The 21,978-nt window shown below is 40.3% G+C and overlaps 1 long non-coding RNA gene across 3 annotated transcripts in view; it reads right to left on the bottom strand.

The window, feature by feature from the left end:
• The window catches only part of LOC111559872, a 171,247-nt gene that overhangs the window by 68,003 nt on the left and 81,266 nt on the right, over positions 1 to 21,978 (bottom strand). For all 3 annotated transcript variants that reach the window (XR_006595941.1, XR_002741305.2, XR_006595942.1), the window contains exon 3: positions 16,357 to 16,432. This is a non-coding gene — a long non-coding RNA (uncharacterized LOC111559872). The remainder of the gene's footprint in view (positions 1 to 16,356; positions 16,433 to 21,978) is intronic.

The following is a 21,978-nucleotide window of genomic DNA, read 5'->3' as shown; positions in this document are numbered from 1 at the left end:
TGAGATGGTGCCAGGATACTACTGGTTTTTCAGTACTTTTACTTTCAACCATTTGTCTCCTTACATTTAAGGTGTTTCTCCTTTAAGCAGACTATCATTGGACATTTTATAAAATTTAGACAGATTCATCTTTCAATTATAATACATACACCATGCATATTGAATGTAATTGCTGACATTTGGGGGTTTATATTTGCCATATTAATATTTGTTTTCTATCTTCCCCATTAATTATGTTCCTTTTTTCTTCTTTTTTGTCTTCCTTTGGCTTAATCCAATATTTGTTATTATTCCAAATCCCACCTCATTAGCTCATTAAGTAAACATTTATTTACACTTGTTTTAGTAGTTATCTTGACTAACATACATTATTGATTTATTAGAAACTAATATGAAATTGTACTTTCACCATTTCCCTGACATTGAAAGATCCTTGGAAACCTTGAAACTTGAAGTTTAACAGAGCCTGTTACTGGGGTCCCCAGGATCATCCTTGGTATCTGTGTTTCACTAAGAGGACTTATGGGACTCAGAATATAGTTACACTCACAGGTTCGATTGATTCAAGTGAAAAGAGACAAAAAAAATCAGTAAATGGAAAAAGAGAATGTGGTAGTTTGGAAGGAACCAGGCACAAAATTCCAAGAGTTCCCTCCTGGTGGAATCACACAGGATATGCTTAATTCCCACAGCAACGAGTTGGGACATCTCATGTCAAATGCTTGTCCACCAGGGAAGCTCATCAGGAACTCAGCATCCAAGAACACATTGGGTGTTATTATAGACACTTAACAACATTCCAGACTTCAAGAAAGAAAGCAGGTGTTCATCATGAACCATTTCGCTTGCATGAAGAGTTTGGGTACAGTGAGCCGCTCTTCTCAGTTCAGGGAATGGTGGTGACCTTCCCCACATTTAAACTCTCAGATGCCTATGTAGTCAACCTTGCAAGTAGGTCTTTCTAATGAGAGCAGTCTCGGACCTGCTGTGTTAGGTCCTATTTTGTGTTATTGTTACCATATGTTTTATTTCTACATATCTTTTAAATCCCATAAGGCATGATTGTTCCTGTTTTTTAGGGTAAATATTTATTTAGATTTACTCACATACTTAACCCTTCCATTGTTCTTCCTTTCTTCCTGCATTTCCCTTTAGTATTTTCCATAGGTCATTTCCTGCTGGGAATGAGATCTGTTGGCTTTTTTCAGGAATGTCTTTATTTCTTCTCCATTTTTGAATGATATTTTTGCTGGCTATAGAATTCTAAGTTGGCATTTATCTTTTTCTCAGGACTTTACAGATACCATTTTACTGTTGCATAGTTTCCTTCATTTCTATTAAGAAGTGAGCTATTGGTCATAAAGTGACTCTTCAAGAGTAATGGATCTTTTTAACTCTGGCTATTTTTATGATTTCCTCTTTATTTCTGGTTTTTGGCAGTTTTACTATGACATGTCTAGGTGTTAGATTTATAACATTTTTTTAGTCAATTCTTGGCCATTTCTCTACAAGTATTGCCTCTGCCCCATTCTCTCTCTGACAACATACTTATGTTAAACTAGTAGCTCTCAACCAGGGATGATGTATTTATTTCCAACAAGGTAAATACACCCTCAAAAAAATAAAAATTGTTTGATTCAAAAAAATGTCAATAGTGGAGAGGTTTAGAAACACTGTGTTAGACTTTCCACCAGATATGTGTCTCCTACATTCTTCTCTACAATGCTTATCTCTCTCTCTCTCTTTTTGTTTTGCCTCCATGCTTCACTCTAAATATTTTTTACTAACCTATCTTCAAGCTTACTTAGCTCCTTTCAGCTCTATCTGATCTGCTATTAAATCCATGTATTAATTTCTTAATATCGGATATTGGAATTTTCAGTTCTAGAATTTCCATATGATTATTTTATATAGATTCCAATTCTATGATGAAATTCTCCATATTCCCATCTATCTTCTTGAACATATTAATCACAATTATTTTTAAACCCATATCTAACAATTCCAATATCTGGGTCACCTGTTTCTCTTATCTCTTTACTTATCACTTCCATTTTTAGCATACATGATCATTTTTATTGAAAGTCAGATATTGTTTAAAATTCTGTTGATGATTTGAATGATGTCATCATCTTTCAGAGAAGATTCAACCTCTTTTTCAGAAAGCAGGCAGAGACAGATGATCTCAATCCAGTCAGAGATTGAATTAATTTGAGACTAAATTGCATTATTGGAAGTGTTGTTCTACCTCTGGTTGGCCTCCACCTGTAGAGTATAATCCTCCAGTGGTGCCATCCAAGAGCCTGAAGTGTCCACAATGGTCAGCCCTTCCTTTCTAAGCTCTATACTCCATTTTTCTATTTCTTGGCATCACATAACCACCAAAAGCTCTGCTGTGCTTCTCAGCTGCCTTCTGCTTAGCCTTTTACCCTCTTGCCTTATGCAGTTTAATTGCCAACTGCCTGGTATCAGATGTCAGGCTCACTTCTCTGCACCTTCCTTCTCTTGAGGATCTTGACACTCAAGTTTTAGTGACCTTGAAAATCCAACGTTCCAGTCTTTTGCTCTCTAGCTCTCAATATCTCCTAAAGCTCTACCCATTAGAAGTGGTCCTCTGATTGGCTTCTCAACCTCTTACCCCACACCAAAAATTGCTCAGAGCTCTGAGTAGGAAATCAGTGTGGTCACCTCACTGAATCCTTTCTCTGCAGCATCTGGCCCCTCAAATCCTTGTCATATCAGTAGCTCCCTGCTCCCTTTGGACACTTTTAAAAATCAAGCTTCTAATTGTTCTTGGCAGAAGAGTAAGTCAGCAACAAACTACTACATCATAGCCCGGAGTAGGAATATATATTTAGAAACTAGGTTGGACATAAGAAAAACACGTATTTTTCTGTGAGTATTGTTAGATCCTAGACTGGGTCATCAAAGGCAGAAGTAGTCTCCTACTTCCTTTAAAAGCCAGAGGAAATTTCCAGGGAACTGTGAATTAAAGAGGCATGCATAATAGGGAGTGGATGCAAGAGAAGCAGCTAGACAGAATGAGTTTTCACAATTTCCCGTGACCCTGTTGATCCCAACCCCTGCCAATACTCAAACACTCAGAATTGAACAGAGCCATGCATTTTCTTCCCACGGTTCTCATTTTGGTTAGCACATAACTCAGAGATGGAAGATTGCAATTCAGGGCAGAAAAACTAAAATATAAGAGCTACATATTTACATGATGTTTCCAGTTAGATTATAATCAGGAAATAAAGTATGTCTGTACTTTTTCTTTTCAAGTCCATGAGTAAATCTAGAAAATAAATCTAGAATATAAATCTAGAAAATAAAAATAAAACTTTAGGAATAGGAAGAAGATTTGAAAGGGACTTCATATTATCTAGGAATTTCAATATATAATGTGGTTTTCCAGCCACATTATATTTGTGTCACCTCAGGTCTTTGCCAATCTGTTGCAAGAGAGAAGAAAAAGGGAATCTTATGTGTTATTGTATGCAGCCATTGAAAGAAGCTTAAACTTACCTCCTTTCTAATATTGTGTGTACGTGTTAACAAGAGGTGAACATTATGGGAGTGAAATCTTGGTTTAATGGGCAGAGAGATTATTAACATAACTTTGTGGGCCCTGTGCAGGGTAGACAGAGATGGCCATTTCTTAGAGATGGATTCATCAAGGGAAGGAAACCTTCCCAGCAGGAGGCCCACATTGCATCCCACAGCAGCTTGCTTCCTGACGCTCTTTAGCAGCTGGAGGTCAGTGGAGAAAGCAGGCACATTTATTGAGGTGGTTCCAGTGGGTGCAGGACTCTTTACTCTCCATCACCTACCTCTCTGGTGCATCCTTTTTAGGATACTTTGCAGGGAAGCTTGGTGTGGTCCCAAGAACACTGAACGGTAGGGTCAGACGCCCTTAGCTAATTATTTGACCTTGGGTCAGTCCTTCAAAGTTTTGTGCCTGAGTGTTTGCTGTATTAAATTAGAGGATATAAGTAGATAATCCCAATAATTTCGTTCAGTCAGAACAGACCATGGGTCTGGGACCATGGGTCTGGGAGTCTGATGACTCCGCACTGGAGGAGGCACTTTTCAGTAGGCCTGAGTTGGGGACTTTTTCCTGAGGTTCTGTCATTCTACATTCTGCTATGAAGATACAGATAGATGCATATAGATCTTGTGAATTTCCTTTTTTTTTTTTCATTTTACCACATATTCCTTAGCAAAATGTGCCAGAATCTTTTGATAGCTGAAAATATAACTTGTTATCCATTCAACATCAAAATAGATGTTGAAGTTCTTATGACAGTCAGCTTTTTATTATCTTCATATAACCCACACAAAGCTATGCTGCTAGTGTTCCAGCTCAATACACAATTAAATTCAGAAGAGATCTATGACTGGCATTCAAGAGAAATTGCGAAACAATTTATTTCTTAATGACTGAGAAAATGGCTAGGGGTAATGGCAGTGTACAATGTACAGGAAAATCATCTTCAGAACTTGCTTTAAGTCATTATCTTTCCAAAATTGCATTCAACATGGCATGACAGTCGTAACCGAATATCTTTTCTCACTGTCTCAAAACTGTCTCAAATGCTCCCCAAGCTTAACAATCAGTGGCTCTCACCTTCCTCTCATGTTCTAAGATCTCTGCTTTACCTCTGGCTTCTCTAAGGTAAGTCCCCTCAGTTTTTCTTAGGCTCGGGTCAGCCCTCTTTCCACCAATTATCCAGATCAGCACCACAAATGTCCTAGGCCCAGGATCACCACAGAAATCCCTTTTAGGAATGAGCATGTGCTAGAAGGGGGTGGTCAGAGGCAGGAGGCAAAAAGAGTGCAAACACTTACATTTTAAAGCTCTTTAAAGATCTCTGTCCATTTGTGCTATGAAAGCTCACTTTAAAAAAAAAAAAGGTACAAGTACATACTACATCAATTCACCTTTGATTTTCCAATCCTAGAATGAAATTTAAATGTATGCATTCCCTCTACTAGTAGATAAACCCCCAAAATGGTTACCTACAGGTGAAGGGTTCTGGTCAGATTCCAATTTCCAGGTATGTGTGAACCATGTTTTTACTGATACATTTGATAGAGTTTTACTTAGGTGTGAGAGTTTTAGCAGCAGGGAATTGTTTCTAATAATAATAACCAATAATTGGTTAGCAACTTAACATATTCAAAGCATTTGCACACCAAGTACCTCATTTGATCTTTATATCTACCTGTCAGAGGAGGATGGATTTAATAATAATCATTCCTATTTTATATGTGGGGGAGGAGAGGCTGAGAAGGTAAAGTGACTTGTCCAGGTACTTACAGGGGTAGGTTGGTAACTGACTCTAGGTATTCTGATTTCACATTCCAGAAATTAACCACTTCACTAACTTTCTCCTAACTTTATTCTTTTTGTTTCCACATGCATGTGTGGGCGTGCACACACACGCACACATACACACACACACAGAAGCTGATTAAAACATGGCCAAATATTACATATGTGCAGAGTGTTCTCTCTCTATATATACAACCATGTATTAAATCAACAAGATCCACATAGCCGCACAGTTTCTGTTTCCAGAAGAAGCCCTGACCTATGACAGAATAAACACTGCTTGGGGCCAGAACTACAGAGCCAGCTCACACTTCCCTCTGCACTGATGTGCTTTGTTTTTTAAAGCACTTGCCATTTACATTACTATTATTTTCATTTTCTTGATCACCGGAACCTCAAAGGAAAGAGGCTAATGATATTCCCCAGCCCCCTCCCTCACTGCGCTCCTGATGGGAATGGAAGCAGCTCCAATTGACAGAACTGCCTCAGCAAACCCTTCAGGAACATTAATGGAGCTGCTACTATAAGCAGCTGGAGTCACCATTTGCATCTCACCCTGTCTTACTTTTTTTCCTCAAAAAAAAAAAAAATTAAAAAGCACCCACAATACCCTGGGGGAATTTTCCGGGACAAGCTGCAGGTGCTATGGATATTTTCATTTAATAATCATTCTTGCAATTCAGCACATTTGTAATCCATGTGGTAAACTCTGACTTACATTTCTCCCAGTGGACGCTGGCCAGATGCAGAAACCAAAGAGCTCGGTGTGCCGGTAGTGCCTCTTCCCTCTTTTATAGTTTGTGCATTTGGATGTGTTTAGCATGATCTGCGAGCACAGGCTAAGGAATGTGCTGCGTTTAAAAGACCCTTTTGTTGACATTAAGCAATCATAAATATACTCAGAAATTATCCTCCTTGCGTGTACGGTGGAGTGCTTTAATTGGATGGCCTTCTCATGTGATATCATGAGGAACATATGCATATTTTTGGCAATCCCATTAGATGGTGAAGCGCAGAGGTCCGTACAGAGCAGCACATTCCTGACATCCATGGGTTGTCTCATATATGTCACCACATCTTCCCACCAGGATTGTTTTCCCCGCACACTTCAAGATGGTAACTTCCCAATCTGTCCAAATTCTATTTGGAATTCTCCTGGACTGTGTAAACGTCAGGGCCAGTTTCCTTTCTACATGAAGAGCTTTGAAAGGAGAACTGGATGCCTGACTCCCTCATAAATACGAGCACAGCATCTTCTTGTTCTCCTTCTCCTTCTTCTCTTTTTTTAAAGGTACATATGTCAGAGAGGAGGGAAGGAAAGTGTTGTCTAAAAGTAAAAAAAAAAAAAAAAAAGAAATCTCTTTTCAAGAATGACATTCTCCTATTTTCACAACATAAACGGAATGTTTAAGCCTGCGCAGAGCCAGGTTCCAAATGATGGGTTCTTCTGGCTAAGACCTCCTGCAGTTGGGCTAAGATACAGTCTCTCAAGTAGCCAACTACATTGGGGCTAACGCCACCTCCTGCAGGCCTAGAAAAGGGAGCCCATCAGGGCCCTGGCAGAAAACAGATGGCACACTTAAAGGAGTAGCTCAAGAGATTTTAACAAAAGGACTATGTTCAAAGGTATGAGAGTTAAAGGAATCACCCAACAATGGGGCCTATATGTGATAAGAAGCCGATACACCTTCTAGGCCAGAAGGCATCCAGCCAGCCAGACCCGCAGCCATGGAGTTGGGTGGGAAGTGAGGTGCCACTGAGAATCCACAGCCTAGTGTGGAGGGGACCGGTGGACTCCAGAGGAATAAGAGCCCAAACTTCTATTTCCTCCCTGCCCCCAATCCCTCACTGGTGCCTCCCATTGGCCAAACCAGTTGGTACCTGTCAAGGAAGGGGGTGTGGCTGTTGCAGTCTGGGAGTGTAGTGAAGCAGGGTGAAGGGTGGAGAGTGGGTCTAGAGGGGCAGAGATGAGCCAGAAACAAGAATGAGGCACCCCCAAAGTCCTGAGTATTCTTGAGCTCTTACATATCATCAGTCACATGTATTCTTCACCACAATTCAATGACGTGGATATAATTCCATAATACAGAGAGGGAAACTGAGGGCTGGAAAAGCAAAGTAACTTACTCAACCTTGCACAACCAAAGACAGAAGTGCTGGGTTCTTCATAGGAAGGTTATAGGTAGAGCTTAAATCAGCATGGTGCTAAACAGAAGTTCAGCAATTGTGTCATTGGAAAGTTCCATTTAGGTCTGGAAATTTTTCATCACAAATTGTGAAAAACAGTGTCCACAACAGACTGCTCCTGGGCTTCAGAGAGACAGGAATGAAGGTTGAGATATTGAGAGATGTCAGACCATCTCAAAAAAAAAAAAAGTATATAAAGCTATTCAGTCTCTGAGTTTAGGTAACAAGAGCTCAGATAATAAGGATTTGGATAGTAAGGGCTATCACACAACGTGAAACAATAGAACTATTACTCAGGAGAAAGAGTTTCTGGAAACAGTCTCATATATAATAGTGACAAGTTTAGATAGTCCTGAAAATCTCTGGGACGGTATTCACCCTGAATTCATGCCTTCATTAGCTGTCCTGGGAAACTGCAGGTGGTATTAGTTGTAGATTTTAATGATAGTTTAGGGGAATTTACTTATTTCTTGGGCCGCAGAGAAATAATACTGTAAATTTTAAACAGCCAATCATATGTCCGCAAAAAGACTTAGGTGAAAATATTCACGGTAGTCTTATTCATGATAGCTACATTTCAAAAACAACCCAAAAGTTCATACATCGGAGAAAAGAAAAACAAATAGTGCTGTATGCATGGAGCAGAACCATACTCAGCAGTAAAAATGAAGGAACTACTAGAATAAGCAATGACAGGAATGAATCTTAAAAGCAAGTGAAGCAAAAGATTCAGACACAAACAAGCACGTGCTGTTTGATTCCATTTATATGGAGTTCAATATTTGACAAAATTAATCTGTGGTGATAGACACCAGGAAGTGGTTGACTGTGGGAAGGAGGGCTGTTAGTTAATTGGAAAGGGCACAGGGGACTTTCCAGTGATGGATACAATTGCCAAAATTGATCAAACGGAATACCTAAGATTTGTGCATTTTACTACCTGTTTGCCCTACCAAACAAACAACAATCAACACAAGGGAATATACCTGCTCTTCCCTCCTAAGGGGACTACCATTATTTCTTTCTGGGGTAAATACATTGACAAGCTACTTTAGATTTTGAAAAGAAGATCTGGAGTCCCTGAAGCAGACAGAAAGTCAGAGGAAGGGCTAAACTACTCTGATGACAGAGGAGAAGTTTGAGGGTGGATGAGAACACTGGAGAGGGAAGGAGTAGGTGAAGAGAAAACCAAATTATGGCTAGGGGCCATGGTGAGGAAGGATCAGCCGGAAGGACACTCTTTGTATTATAGGGCAAAAGACTTTTAAGTACAGCAATGTTAGCCATCTCTGCTGCCCCAAACCTATAGCAAAATTGACTACACAGTAAAATTGAATAAAAATAAAAATAAATCTTTTAAAATGTGGAGGAAAAGAGGCTCTGGTTATCTGGAACCCAGCAAAGAGAATAGCCATGGGGCATGAGAAGCAAATGGTACCAAAAAAGCAAGTTGGACAGTGAGCACAGGGACAGAAGTGCCCCAGAAGTCACAAAAACATGGGACAAACATTGAACATTCCTGTCCCTCTCTGTCCCACCATGTTTTTGGTATGAGTGAATGTATTATAAAAAAAAACAGCATGATTTCAGCTGGCTTTAGCTGGTTACCACATTTTGAAATGTTTTTTTTATTATTTTGTTTTATTTTTAAAGTGTTTTTATTTATTTTGAGAGAGAGAGAGAGTATGGGGGAGGGGCAAATAGAGAATCCCATGCAAGCTCTGTGCTGTCAGCTCAGAGCCTGACTTCAGGGCTCTATCTCAGGAACCATGAGATCATGACCTCAGCCAAGATCAAGAGTTGGTCACTTAACCAACTGAGCCACCCGGGTGGCCCTGCAATGTTTCTTTTTAAAAAAACATTTGATTATTGTTCTTAAGTGATGTTATTTTCATGCTTATATATCTCATGTCATTGATTCTAAGATGCACATTATTATTATTACTATTTTTTTATTAAAATTTTTTTTTAAATTTATTTTTGAGAGACAGAGTGACACAGAGCATGAGTGGGGGAGACGTAGTGAGAGAGGGGACACACAGAATCCGAAGCAGGCTCCAGGCTCTGAGCTGTCAGCACAGAGCCCGACGCGGGGCTCGAGCTCATGGACCACAAGATCATGACCTGAGCCAAAGCCGGCCACCCAACTGACTGAGCCACCCAGGCGCCCCACTATTATTATTATTATTATTATTATTATTATTATTGAACTACTCTGGAATTAAAGCACCTTACAGTTGATAATATGTTATAGTTTGTCAGCATTTATTCTTTTTTATTAGTATATAAAATAATAGTGAGTGTTCTAATTGACAGTGTCCTAGATTTGATGGATTTGGTATTGCTGGTGTATATTAATTAACTGGGGTTGGCTCACAGCTGTGGAGTCAGGGAAAAGAAAACCTCCATGGGAAAAGGGGACCAAGGGGACATTCTCAAACATAAGACAAAGTGGCAGTGGAAACAGGCAGTGACTGAAGGGGGCAGAGAGATAATAGTTAAATGCATGGTGAAGGGACTGCATCCAAGGTCAAGTGGGGAGGGAGGTAAGAGCTCAGACACAGAGAGGGATTCTCCCTGAAAAGGAAGCCTAGGGAGGGGTGCAGTCTGCTACCACCTAAAAAATGGTCCTTATTAACAATCTCCATTTCATCTCAATTTGACACAGGTGTTCAAATGGAGACAGACTCTGAGCATCTTCTGTCCTTTTCTGTCCTGAGTGTTTCACTATGAACATATCTGATAAAAGGGAGATAGACCCTGGAATACCCATTCCTCCTGGTTTCTACCAGTGGGATCTAGGATGCTTAGTGGCGGGGGTGGCAGATCTATTCACAGCAAATGCCACCAGTTAGCTTCTGTGTGGTACACGGTGGGCCTCCCACTGGCAGGAGTGCCATCTGAGCCCTCAGGTTCCCCCTGGGCATGGGGGACTGGCTTAGTCTGCTAGGGATGTCATAGCAACATACTGCCGACTGGGCAGCCTAAACAGCAATGCTTTTTTCTGCAGGTCTGGAGGCTGGAGGTCCAAGATAAAGGTGTTGGCAGGTATAGTTTCTCTTGAGCTCTCTCCTTGGCTTGCAGATGGCTGCCTTCCCACTTGTCCTTAAATGGCCATCCATCCCTCTCTCTGCATGCATCCCTGGGGTTTCTTCTGTGTGTCTACATTTCCTTTTTATAAGGACACCAATCAGACTGGATTAGGATGCACCCTGACAGCCTCATTTTAACATAATCACCGCTTCTCCAAATATAGTCATATTCTGAGTTACTGGAGGCTAGAGCTTCAATATATGAATTTGGGAGGGCAGGGAACCACCATCTAGTCTGTAACAGGAACCATAGAGATCACAGTAGGTAATTTTAAGTTCTTCTCCTGATTACTTTGCATTTTGTTCTATTCTATTTTTGGGATTAAGTTTAAATTGAATTCATTAAACCAATACATTTTTGAGGCAGGTAATTTTTGTCTTCCCTTGATGTTCCATTTAAAAAAACATAGCACTTCCCAAATCAAAACCACAATGAGATATCACCTCACACCTGCCAAAGTGGCTAAAATCAACAACACAAGAAACAGGTGTTGGTGAGGATGTGCGAAAGGGGAACCCTCTTGCCCTGCAAACTGGTACAAACACTGTGGAAAAAAGTATGGAGGTTCCTCAAAAAGTCAAAAATAAAATTACCCTAGGATGCAGCAATCACACTACTAGATATTTACCCAAAGAATACAAAAAGACTAATTCGAAGGGATACATGCAACCCTATGTTTATAACAGCATTATCTACAATAGCCAAATTATGGAAACCAGTTCAAGTGTCCATAGACTAATGAATGGATAAAGATATGTTTTATATATATAATGGAATATTACTTAGCCATAAAAAGAATGAAATCTTGCCATTTGCAACAACATGAATAGAGCTAGAGAGTATTAAGCTAAGTGAAATAAGTCAGACAAAGACAAATACCATATGATTTCACTTACATGTGGAATTTAAGACACAAAACAAATGAAGGGCAGTCAGTTAAGTATCTGACTCTTGATTTAGGTTCAGGTCATGATCTCATGGTTCATGAGATCAAGCCCTGTGTCGGGCTCCGTGCTTACAGTTTGGAGCTTGCTTGGGATTCTCTCTCTCTCTCTCTCTCTCTCTCTCTCTCAAAATAAATAAACTTAAAAAAAAAATAAAACAAATGTGCAAAAAAAGAGAGAGAGAGAGAGAGAGGTAAACCAAGAAACAGATTCTTAACTATAAAGAACAAGCTGACAGTCATCAGAAGGGAAGTGGATGGGGGATTAAATAGGTGATGGGGATTAAGGAGTGCATTTGTCGTGATGAGCACCAGGTACTGTATGGAAGTGTTGAATCACTATATTGTACACCTAAAACTAATATTACACTGTATGTAAACTAACTAGAATTTAAATAAAAACTTAAAAAATAAAAAAGTACAAGGACATTCATTTCCCTTTTCTTCTTTTTACTTATGTCTCTTTATACAGAGAAACTAGGAATACGTGCTTCTACCTATTGCAAGGATTCATATGAAAGACCAGTAATATGCCAAATATTTACACCTTTTTCCAAATAGATGCAACGTGCTCAAAGCAAGGCAATTGCTATGAGAAGTCTCAGGCTCCTTCTTACTCCTCTAAAGGGACTACTTTGTGAGATGTGAGACCTGGGTAATCAGGCCTCATTAAGTCTATGAAAATTGGCTGGGTGAGGGGAGAAAGGATTATCAGAGAGCAAATATAGCAGAAAAACATTTCCTGACTTCTCAAGAGAATCAAGGGACAGAGTCAAAAGTTTCAGAAACTGGAAATGGAGCTCAAATCAATAATCAAGACCTTTTACATGATTACGATATGCCCACTCATAATTATGCAATGTGCTGGGTACATACAAAATTCAACAGCTTCTGCCAATCTTTGACTTGTCTCATTTGGCAAAGCATCGGCTGCATCCCGAGTTGAGACATTCTTAAGCATCCTGGAATCCAAAAGACTCAATGGCCTGAATGTACTTTTTTTTCTTAAAATAATGACAGCAATAACAATCGCATGCATTTAAGCACAATGTGTTTTAACCAAAAAGCAAGAACTTGGGTCAGGAGTAACTAAGGATTTAGTGAGAGCATCTTCAATGGGAGGCAACATCAAAGCAAGAGACATCACAGGAACTCAAGTAAATGACAAGAGTGAATGAGATTAGAAGCTCACCCATGCTTTCCTCCCCAGCCCTGCTGTTGCTACTCCTAAATTTCATGCTTCCATTACCTTGTCCTAAGAAATTATAGGTAGTGCCTACTCACTCTCCCTACCTCTGGTATCCTTCCTTCCTGATCCATGCTAGACACAGCAGCAGATCCCTGTCCCTGAATCACCACTGTGATTTGTGATTTCCTTCCTCAAGGGTTTTTCTTGGCACCCCATTAACTAATGAGTAAAGTCCATATATATTCTGGATGTCATTGCCCTTTAGGATTTGGCACCAACCAACCTCTTCAACTTTGTGTCCAACATTCCTCATTATGAATGTTGCACTTCAGCCCAGAGATTCCCCAATCCAGCTGTAGCAACAGTCTCAAGATCAGCCTTTTAAAAACATGGGTACCCATTTCCTCCCCAATGGAAGCTGGGCCTTCAAATCTGGTGTAGGGTCTAGGAATCTCCCCTGTTAGAAGGACCCCACTGATACAGATGTACATTTAGTTTGGATGTTCCAGCCAAATTCAAACCTTGATTGTTCATTTGAAAAAATCCTTTTTGGGTCCTTTGAGCTCACCTCCAGCATGATCTGCCTTTATCTGATTCCTCTTCCCCTTTATCACACTACCCTTTCTCACCACCAACCACAAAGCTTCTCTCTCTCTTCTTTACTCCATGTTTCTACCACCCATATGGTCCATCTCACTTTCTACCTTACATTTTAATTGTTTTTACCTCCCTATTTGACTGGAAGCTTTTTGAACACACATTACAGGTCTAACGAACTTGTCTTTGTGTCTCCAGAACCAACAAAAAAATCCTAGAAAAAACTGACGTACAGCAAATATCTCTTGACTCAATAGGGTTTGCCAGTGATTCGGTAACCCTAAATCTCTTTGGGAGGAGAAAGAAAAATAAAGATTTTTCATTTCTATAAATATCAGAATCCTATTTTTACTGTAAGTGCAAGTGGAAAACAATATTTTTCCAAATGAAAAATGTCACACCACATGAGTGAGTCGTGGAACTTCAGAATCTCTTTCACACCTTTTATAAGCTACAGGAGCATGGTTTTATCTTTTTGTTCTTCATTTGGAGAAAAGATATCTATTTTCCTAACAACAAAATTTTTGTTCTCATCAGATAAAAATAATTGGTATGAATTTTGCAAGATTGATTGCCATTCATCATGAGGACAGAGGGTAATAAATTAACAATCACACAGAATTAACATATTTAGATAATCACTTAATCTTTGGGGGTTAATCTTCCATTTCTGAATTTCTAAGATTAACTACTCCTTAGAGCTTAAGATCTATTTTAAGACAAAAACAGAGCTGACTGAAAAGAGACCTCTCAGAGAAAAAAATCCTCAGATTTCTCGCACCTGTGGTTTTTCATTGCTCCTATGGAGAGCTTAGGTTGGTGGGACACTGGGAGCTTGAAGTACTCCTTGGGGAGGTTTTGTTGGAACAGTAGAGTTATTAAATAGCTAAAATGTCATGGGCAATAGATCTAGGTTACAAAGACAATACAAAGAGAGGTTTCCAAAATAATGTCCCCACCTGTAACTGAATGCAGCAGTGATGAAGATAATCTTAAACAGCAGGCAATATGAAAAAAAGTTGCTGAGCTCTGGAATGTATTATAAGTAGTTTGTGAATTCCTATACAGCCTATTCAAAACTTTCTCTTCATTTTATGAAATCCTGAAACTTATTCTGGTAATGAGTTTTTGTCTCATCCTCTACTCTTTTTTTTTTTTTTTTAATATCAAAGAAAAAAGAAAATTGTTTAAAATTCCAGAAAAGCTCTTAAGAGAATTTTGGATCACACAGAGTACTGTACCTATTTACTGTCCATCATAATCTGATCTCCCTGCTCCTCATATACACACAAACACCGTTCTTCTAAATTTCAGGATGGCAAATAGCTTCCCCTAAGGATCTTGAAAAATTTATGGAATGGAACTTCCAAACTAATTATTGTAAGCTTAACTCTTTAAATATTTAATTAATGTGTATTCCAAAGTGTTGTGGTCCCAAACACCCATTCATTATGTTCATGGATTCTATGGGTCAGGAATTTGGACAGAGCAAAGCAAAGATGGTCTTTCTGCTTCACACCGTCAGAAACCTGAGCTGAAAGCTTCCAAGGATGGGGGCTGGAACCCATCACTCATGGGTCTTGTAGTTGAAAGTAACTCTTGGCTGAGGGCTCAGTTCCTCTTCAGGGGGCTGGTTAGGGCTTCCTCACAGCACAATGGCAAGATTCTAAGGTCAAGAATCCAGATAGACAAAGGATCAGGCAGAAGGCGCGTCACCTTTTATGACCTCGCCTACAAAATCATGCAACACATTTCATTTATTGAGGTAGTCACAAAATCTCATCCAGTCTAACGAGGAGGAGAAATAAATACTGCCTAAATGGGGAGAAGCAAGGTGCTGGAACTGCCTGCAAACTGGGGATCTTGTTGCATCCAGTTGTGAGTGGGGTGTGTTGATGTTGAGCTTCCCTGTAGAGTGACCTGGTTGGCTCTTTGCAGAGGAGCCTTGGTTTTAGTCTTTCCTTTGGAGATAATAAGATTCCTTAACATATATTCTTTGAATTTCTTGCTTACAGCATTTGTATCCTAGGAGACTTGCTGGGCCTGGAGGGGAAAGGACTGGGGAACTCAGCATTCAGCATTGATATGTATAGAGCTTGGTTACCTCTTTGTTTTCAGCAGGACACTCCATCTTCAATTACACCAACATTTGCACCAGCCAACCCCCAATTCAAAGTTCTTCTGTTTCACCCTCTTCAGAGAATAAACATCTAGTCCTCTGTGAGCTTGGGGAGGGTCAGTTTGCCAATGGCACAGATTTTAGAAGAGCTAGAAATCTGACTGCTCTGTCAATGGTTTTTACCCAATTCTATTTTTGTTCCTACCACTATGCCCTGTGACAAGGGTAACTGCAGCTGTCCATCCTGAGCATTCTGAGGAATCTGTGAGAGATAATCACTCTGGTTTTGGATTCAGCTGTTTGGTTTGCTAGCTCAGTTACTATTTTCTATATGCTTCCCTGCTTCCAAATATAATTGTTGTCTTCCCTCTTTACCTCCCAGTTCTTTGCCTCTCCTCCCCACAGCTTTGGTGGGGTCTTGACAAGGAGGTGACTTTAGATACGCATATTTGAGCTTCCATTTTAGTCTAGGAGTCTCTTAAGTCTCTTTCAACCATTGTTCAGGTGATATGATTAGCAAACAGCTAAGTATCCTATTTGCTCTTCTTTCAACCTGCTCTTCTTTTTTCAGCAACTGCCTTAAAGTGTATAATAGCACCACGACAGGTGTGTTCTAACCAGTACAGCTGATAATATTACCCCTTTTGTTGCAGACAAAACTCAACCCTGCGCTTTTCAAACTGTGAGAAAATGCAGTAGTGTCCCTCAAGTGATTAATAGATACGGTTAAAAAAAAGTTCAGAAAATACCATGTGCCCTCCTCTCAAACATTTGTAATACTATAAATTGAGAAAGAAATGTGCTTAATTTTTTTGATACAGTGTTTCCAAAACATTCAACAGTATAATCCCTTTTATGGAGAATATCTTACCAAAGTGGGGTTCACTAACCTCCTGCATCAGGATCATTTGGGATTCTTTTATATATTTGGATAGAGATCTTGAATCAAGATTGGACCTGTGGAATCTGTAATGTAAAACAAACAGCCAATTCATATTCAACTTGACATTCCTGGAGAACCTATTCCCCACCATTTGAACTTCCATATCAAGGAATTCTTCCATCAGCCCCTCCCCCATGTCTTAAGCATCCTACTCTTTGGGGAGAAATGCCTTTTCTGAGTGGTGAACTTGGCTCAGACCCTGTATCTCTCTCCTGTCTTTGGGATCTGCTTGCTGTTAGCAGTGTATATTTCACTCTGTGGGGTGGGCTTTGCCTAGAGGGAGGAAACTTGTGATTATCCAACTGTTCCAGAGAGTTAAAAAGTGTATCTAATACAGGATTAAAACAAAAGAAAATTAATCCACTCACTCAAATTGCTCAAGGTGCGGCTTTATTCTAGGTTATCTACATTCATCTTGGTTCTGAACTGAGGCATGTAATATATTGAAAGGAATGGGCTGAGATGCCTCAAATTCCAAATTTACATTTGAGGATAATTGACTTAGAGACATGCTTCAAAAAAACTATGACCTAATACAAGTACATCATCTAATGCAGTAGAAAACAACATATGGCTTTTTTTTAAATTTACAATCATGGGAAGAGCGGACAAGGTAAAGAGGCAGTAACTGAAATTCATTCATTTTGAAGTAATTCCTAAGGATTTGAAAATAGCCAGATCCATCCTTCATATTTCTTTTAAGATCCCTCTTAAGACAAGCAGGGAGATAGAAGACCAGCATGGGTAACATCTGGTTTGTTTAGGAATAGAAGGGATGTAGTAGATGAGTTCTTGAAAGTATTCTTAAAAGATGTAGAAGGAGAACAGCTGGAAAAGCCCACTTTATTGAAGGAAGGCTGCAAGGACCCAGGCAGAGGAGGTCATGTCGAACAAATCGGATAGAGTTTCCTTGAGATATCTCTGTCATGAAAGATGAAGGAGATTTAGTGGTTGTATAAAGAGTACTTTGATTTTAAATAAGATTTGATAAGATTCCACATCTGGGATTAGTGGTCAAGGAGAAGAGTCAACGAAGGTGGGTGAGGTAGGGTGCAAGATAAAAAAAATGGCTCAAGAAAGGGAGATGGATGAGGGAAGAGCTTTGTGACTTGGAAAAGGATTACCTGCATGCAGGAGGGGACAGTAGTAACAGAAAATGGTCAATGGTCAGCCAAGCCAATAATGGTTGGATTAGCTTTTATTTATAATATGCATTGAAAGGGAGCCAAACAATAGAATAAATGCACAAAGTCATGAGATGATTCTGAAACTTGGACTCAGCCATCCTAGCAAATCGTACTGAATAAGGGTAGAGGTCCTTGGCTATGACATGGTGCATTGGGCAGAAGGGAGGAAATCAATGTCAAGGTTAATGAGCCAAGGAAGGGAACAGTTAGCCCAATGGTATTTCCTGAGGCCTGAGCTATAGATGATTGTGACGTTAGCCAAATTTGTCTTTGATGTTTCTAGCTTCTCTTTTTGAGTCATCTCCCTCAAATCTCCCCTTCACCTGCACCAGAAACCACCCCCAATCTCAACCCCAACTTCCTGAGTTTCACGCATTCCTGTGTTCTCACACTCTCCTCTCTTCCTCTTATAAAAACCTAATGTCAGTAAAATGTCTAACTCCCCTCTAAGGGATAAATGCATAGAGAAAGTGTAAGGCATTACTCTTCCCCTGGGCATTTACATTTTAATGTGAGACAAAAACTCAAAGTCAAATATTATAGCTGTTGTGATAGGATTTCAGGGCAGGGCATGGGGAGGATGTAGCAGGGTTATGATGTGTCCCTGAGGTCACTCATGGCTGCTGTCCCCTGCACCTGGTGGTAAAATCAATGTCGATCCTGCCAAACAGTATTCTGGTCTTCAGTGGTTCTGAAAATATAAAATGAAAATAGAGCTTTAAAAATTGCATGTGCAGAGGAAAAACCAGTATTGGCAGCATCCCATGGTATAACATCATGGTACAAGAATATGAGGGAGAAAACAGCAACAGAAAAGGGAGCTGAGACCTGGAGACATTCAGGCTTTAAGGGATGCAGGCCTTTTAACATTCAACATCCTCTTTCCCATCCTGATGGAAATCCTGCCCTTTTCAACTGCTGCTTCTTTCATAGACAGGGGAACAGAAATGGTTTTATTGCTCATCTTCTTGGTACCAACAGCATTAGAAGAAGCAGAAAGAAAAGATGTTTTCTATAACGAATGTTCATAAAAACTCAAGAAGAAGGAAGGAGGAAAACTAAGTGGACATTAAACCCCGTGTTCAGCCACCGTGCTCTTTCCTGCTTATATCAAATCACAGAAAGTTGCAATTACTGTGACAACCATTTTCCTTTAGAAATCTACTCAATTTCTCTCTAAAGACATAGGAGTGTGTGAGATACAATTGTAAAGGAAGGAGACTGTGTTCCTATGGCACCTTTGCTCTCACCCAGAAGTCAGACACTCAGCAGCCTTAACTAGCAAGGACACAGCTGAGAGGTGTATGGAAAAGGCACTGAGCGTGTGAGGGGCTCTCAGACACGCCATGCATTTACCATGGAAGAATCTCTCACATTCTTATTGGGAGCTCAATTTGATCTTCTGCCATAGGTTTCAAGAAGACTAATTATCTACTGTCTCATTCCAAGATCAGAAGCGGAGCACTAACAGGGAGCCTGGGTGGCTCGGTTGGTTGGGCATCCGACTTCAGCTCAGGTCATGATCTTGCCGTTCATGGGTTCAAGCCCTGCATTGGGCTCTGTGCTGACAGCTCGGAGCCTGGAGCCTACTTTGGATTCTGTGTCTCTCTCTGCCCCTCCCCAACTCATGTCTGTCTCTCCATCTCTCAAAAATGAATAAACGTTAAAAAAAATTTTTTTAAGTAAGCGGGGCACTAAAAGAGTATCCATAAGCTAAAACAACTTACAGAAAAGTAAAGAAAAAGAAAACATTGTGAAAAGGATACAAGAACTTTAAAGCATTCAGTCTGAGGCCGCTGGGATCTGGGAAAGAGTCCTGCTCCTCAGGGTGTCCAGGGCCTCAGAGTCTCAGAACAGATTTCCAACCCTGCTCTCCACTACTCTCCTTCCAGTTCATTCCACTCCGGCCACCCTGGCCTTGCTGTTCTGGGACCATACCTGTTCTCAGGTCAGAGCCTGGCATTGGTCTTGCCTCTGCTTGTAATGTTCCAAGGCAGTTCATCACGTGGCCAGCCCCTCCTCTGTTCAAATCCCTTCACCATTCCTCAACCAGCTACCCTCAATCTGCAGCCCATTACCCTGTTTTATTTTTTTTATAAATCATAATTACCATTTGAGACTATATGATTTATATACTTTTCTGCTTGTTTATTTTCTGTCTTCTCCCCTTTGAATGAAAGCTCCACGTAAAAAAGAATCTTGCCTTGGCCGGTTACAGTTCCGCCTCCAGTACTAGAAAGGCGGGGAGTAACCACTCTATAAATACTTGTAAAGAACTAATAGGAGACGGGTACCCAGGATACCACCAAGTCTTCCCCAGGAGGTTATGTTACTGTCAGTTTCTTCCCTGTGAAAGACAGAAGCATCTATGTGTATTTAGTATATCCTCCACCCACAATGGATTGTTTGTATTTGCTGGAAATTCTCAGTCATCTGGAAAAATCTGATATTGTGAAAGAGCCCTTCTGCAATGGGAGTACCAAGAAGGCTAGGAGGAGAGGTGGTTGCTTGTTTTCCCTCGCTGGATGAAAGGAGTCCACGAGTCTTTTTGCAGTTCCACTCAAGAGCCAATAAAATAGAAACAAAACACAGAATGTGCCAAGAGTTAAGGGACAAGGCGGAAGTGGCTTAGGTTTGTGGTCTGTTACCACATGACAACATTGAGTTGGAGCCAAGGTATTTTCTGTTCTCTCCAGTCTCTGGATGTTGGAAGGCTCTGCTTTGGAACAGAGGGGATCAGCATGTCAGAGAAGAGGAACTCCGTGCCTGGTGCAGGGCTGTGAAAGCATCAGGGAAGATGTGTTTCAGCAAAGGGAAGAGTTAGGGAATTTAAAGTTTCCTCTCCTTAAGGGTAAAAAAATTCCCCTACATAAGGCCAGATCTGGCCTGTCCTCTTTTTTTTTTTTTTTTTTTTTGGAGGCAATGGGGGCATTTTTAGTTTTTATTTTCCCAAACGGATTGTTTTGAATTAAAAAAAAAAAAAACTTCTAATATTTACTTAGAATCTTGCTAGTTCCTAGGAAATAAAATTAACATGGCATAGAGGAAAGGACATTAGTGTAGAAGTCAGGGGACCTGCGTTACTGACCTGACTCCTCCACTCGCCAGCTGTGTCTGCTGCGTGTTTTTGTGAATAAAGTTTTATTGGAACACAGCCACACTTATTTGTTTACATATTGTCTATGGATCTTTGCCTATTGAAATATCAGAGCTGAGTAGTTGTGAAGCAGACCACATAGCCCACAGAACCTAAAACATTTAACCTATCTGGCTCTTTATAGAAAAAGTCTGCCAATCCTTCCCCTATACCAGTAGGATGAAAAGAAATGTGTTGTTATACCATATGATACTGCTGACATTTGACTGTTTTGATTTTTAAAACAGCCATTTCATATCATTCAATTTAATAGTTCATTCTTTAAAATGTGTGTTTCAATATCCATCTCAAAACCATTTCATCCATAAAGGTTTACCCAGTTCTTCCAAACAGATGGGAGCACTCTCTTCTCTCAATCCCCATAGAACTTTGCTCCTATATTTGGCTGATTTTGACTCTGTAATAGTCATTCAGTGTATAGTTTCTCATCTACCACTAAAAAGTACTATCATAGGCTAAACTGTGTCCCCCAAAAATTCATGTGGAAGCCTAACCCCCAGTACCTCAGAATGTAGCTACATTTAGAGACAGGGACTTTATTTATTTATTTATTTATTTATTTATTTATTTATTTATTTATTTATTTATTTTTTAACATTTATTTATTTTTGAGACAGAGAGAGACAGAGCATGAACGGGGGAGGGTCAGAGAGAGGGAGGTGAGGGGCGAGGAGGCCCCGGGGCGAGCAGAATCCGAGCAGAATCCGAAACAGGCTCCAGGCTGTCAGCACAGAGCCCAACGCGGGGCTCGAACTTACGGGCGCGAGATCATGACCTGAGCGGAAGTCGGACGCTCAACCGACTGAGCCACCCAGGCGCCCCCCTTTTTTTTGTTTGTTTGTTTTGTTTTAATTTTTTTAATGTTCATAAACTTCATTTTGACTTAATTACTTCTTTAAAGTCCCTGTCTCGGGGCACCTGGGTGGCTCAGCCGGTTGAGCGTCCGACTTCCGCTCAGGTCATGATCTCGCGCCCGTGAGTTCGAGCCCCGCGTTGGGCTCTGTGCTGACAGCTCAGAGCCTGGAGCCTGATTCAGATTCTGTGTCTCCCTCTCTCTCTGACCCTCCCCCGTTCATGCTCTGTCTCTCTCTGTCTCAAAAATAAATAAACATTAACAAAGTTTTTAAAAATAAATAAATAAAATGAAGTTTATGGGGTGGGCCCTAATCCAATATGACTTTTATCTTTATATGAAGAGGAGAGTAGGACTCACAGAGAGGCCCCA

The sequence above is a fragment of the Felis catus genome, chromosome A3 (genome assembly GCF_018350175.1).
Source record: "Felis catus isolate Fca126 chromosome A3, F.catus_Fca126_mat1.0, whole genome shotgun sequence".
Taxonomy (NCBI): domain Eukaryota; kingdom Metazoa; phylum Chordata; class Mammalia; order Carnivora; family Felidae; genus Felis; species Felis catus.
This window is presented reverse-complemented; position numbering and strand designations above follow the sequence as displayed.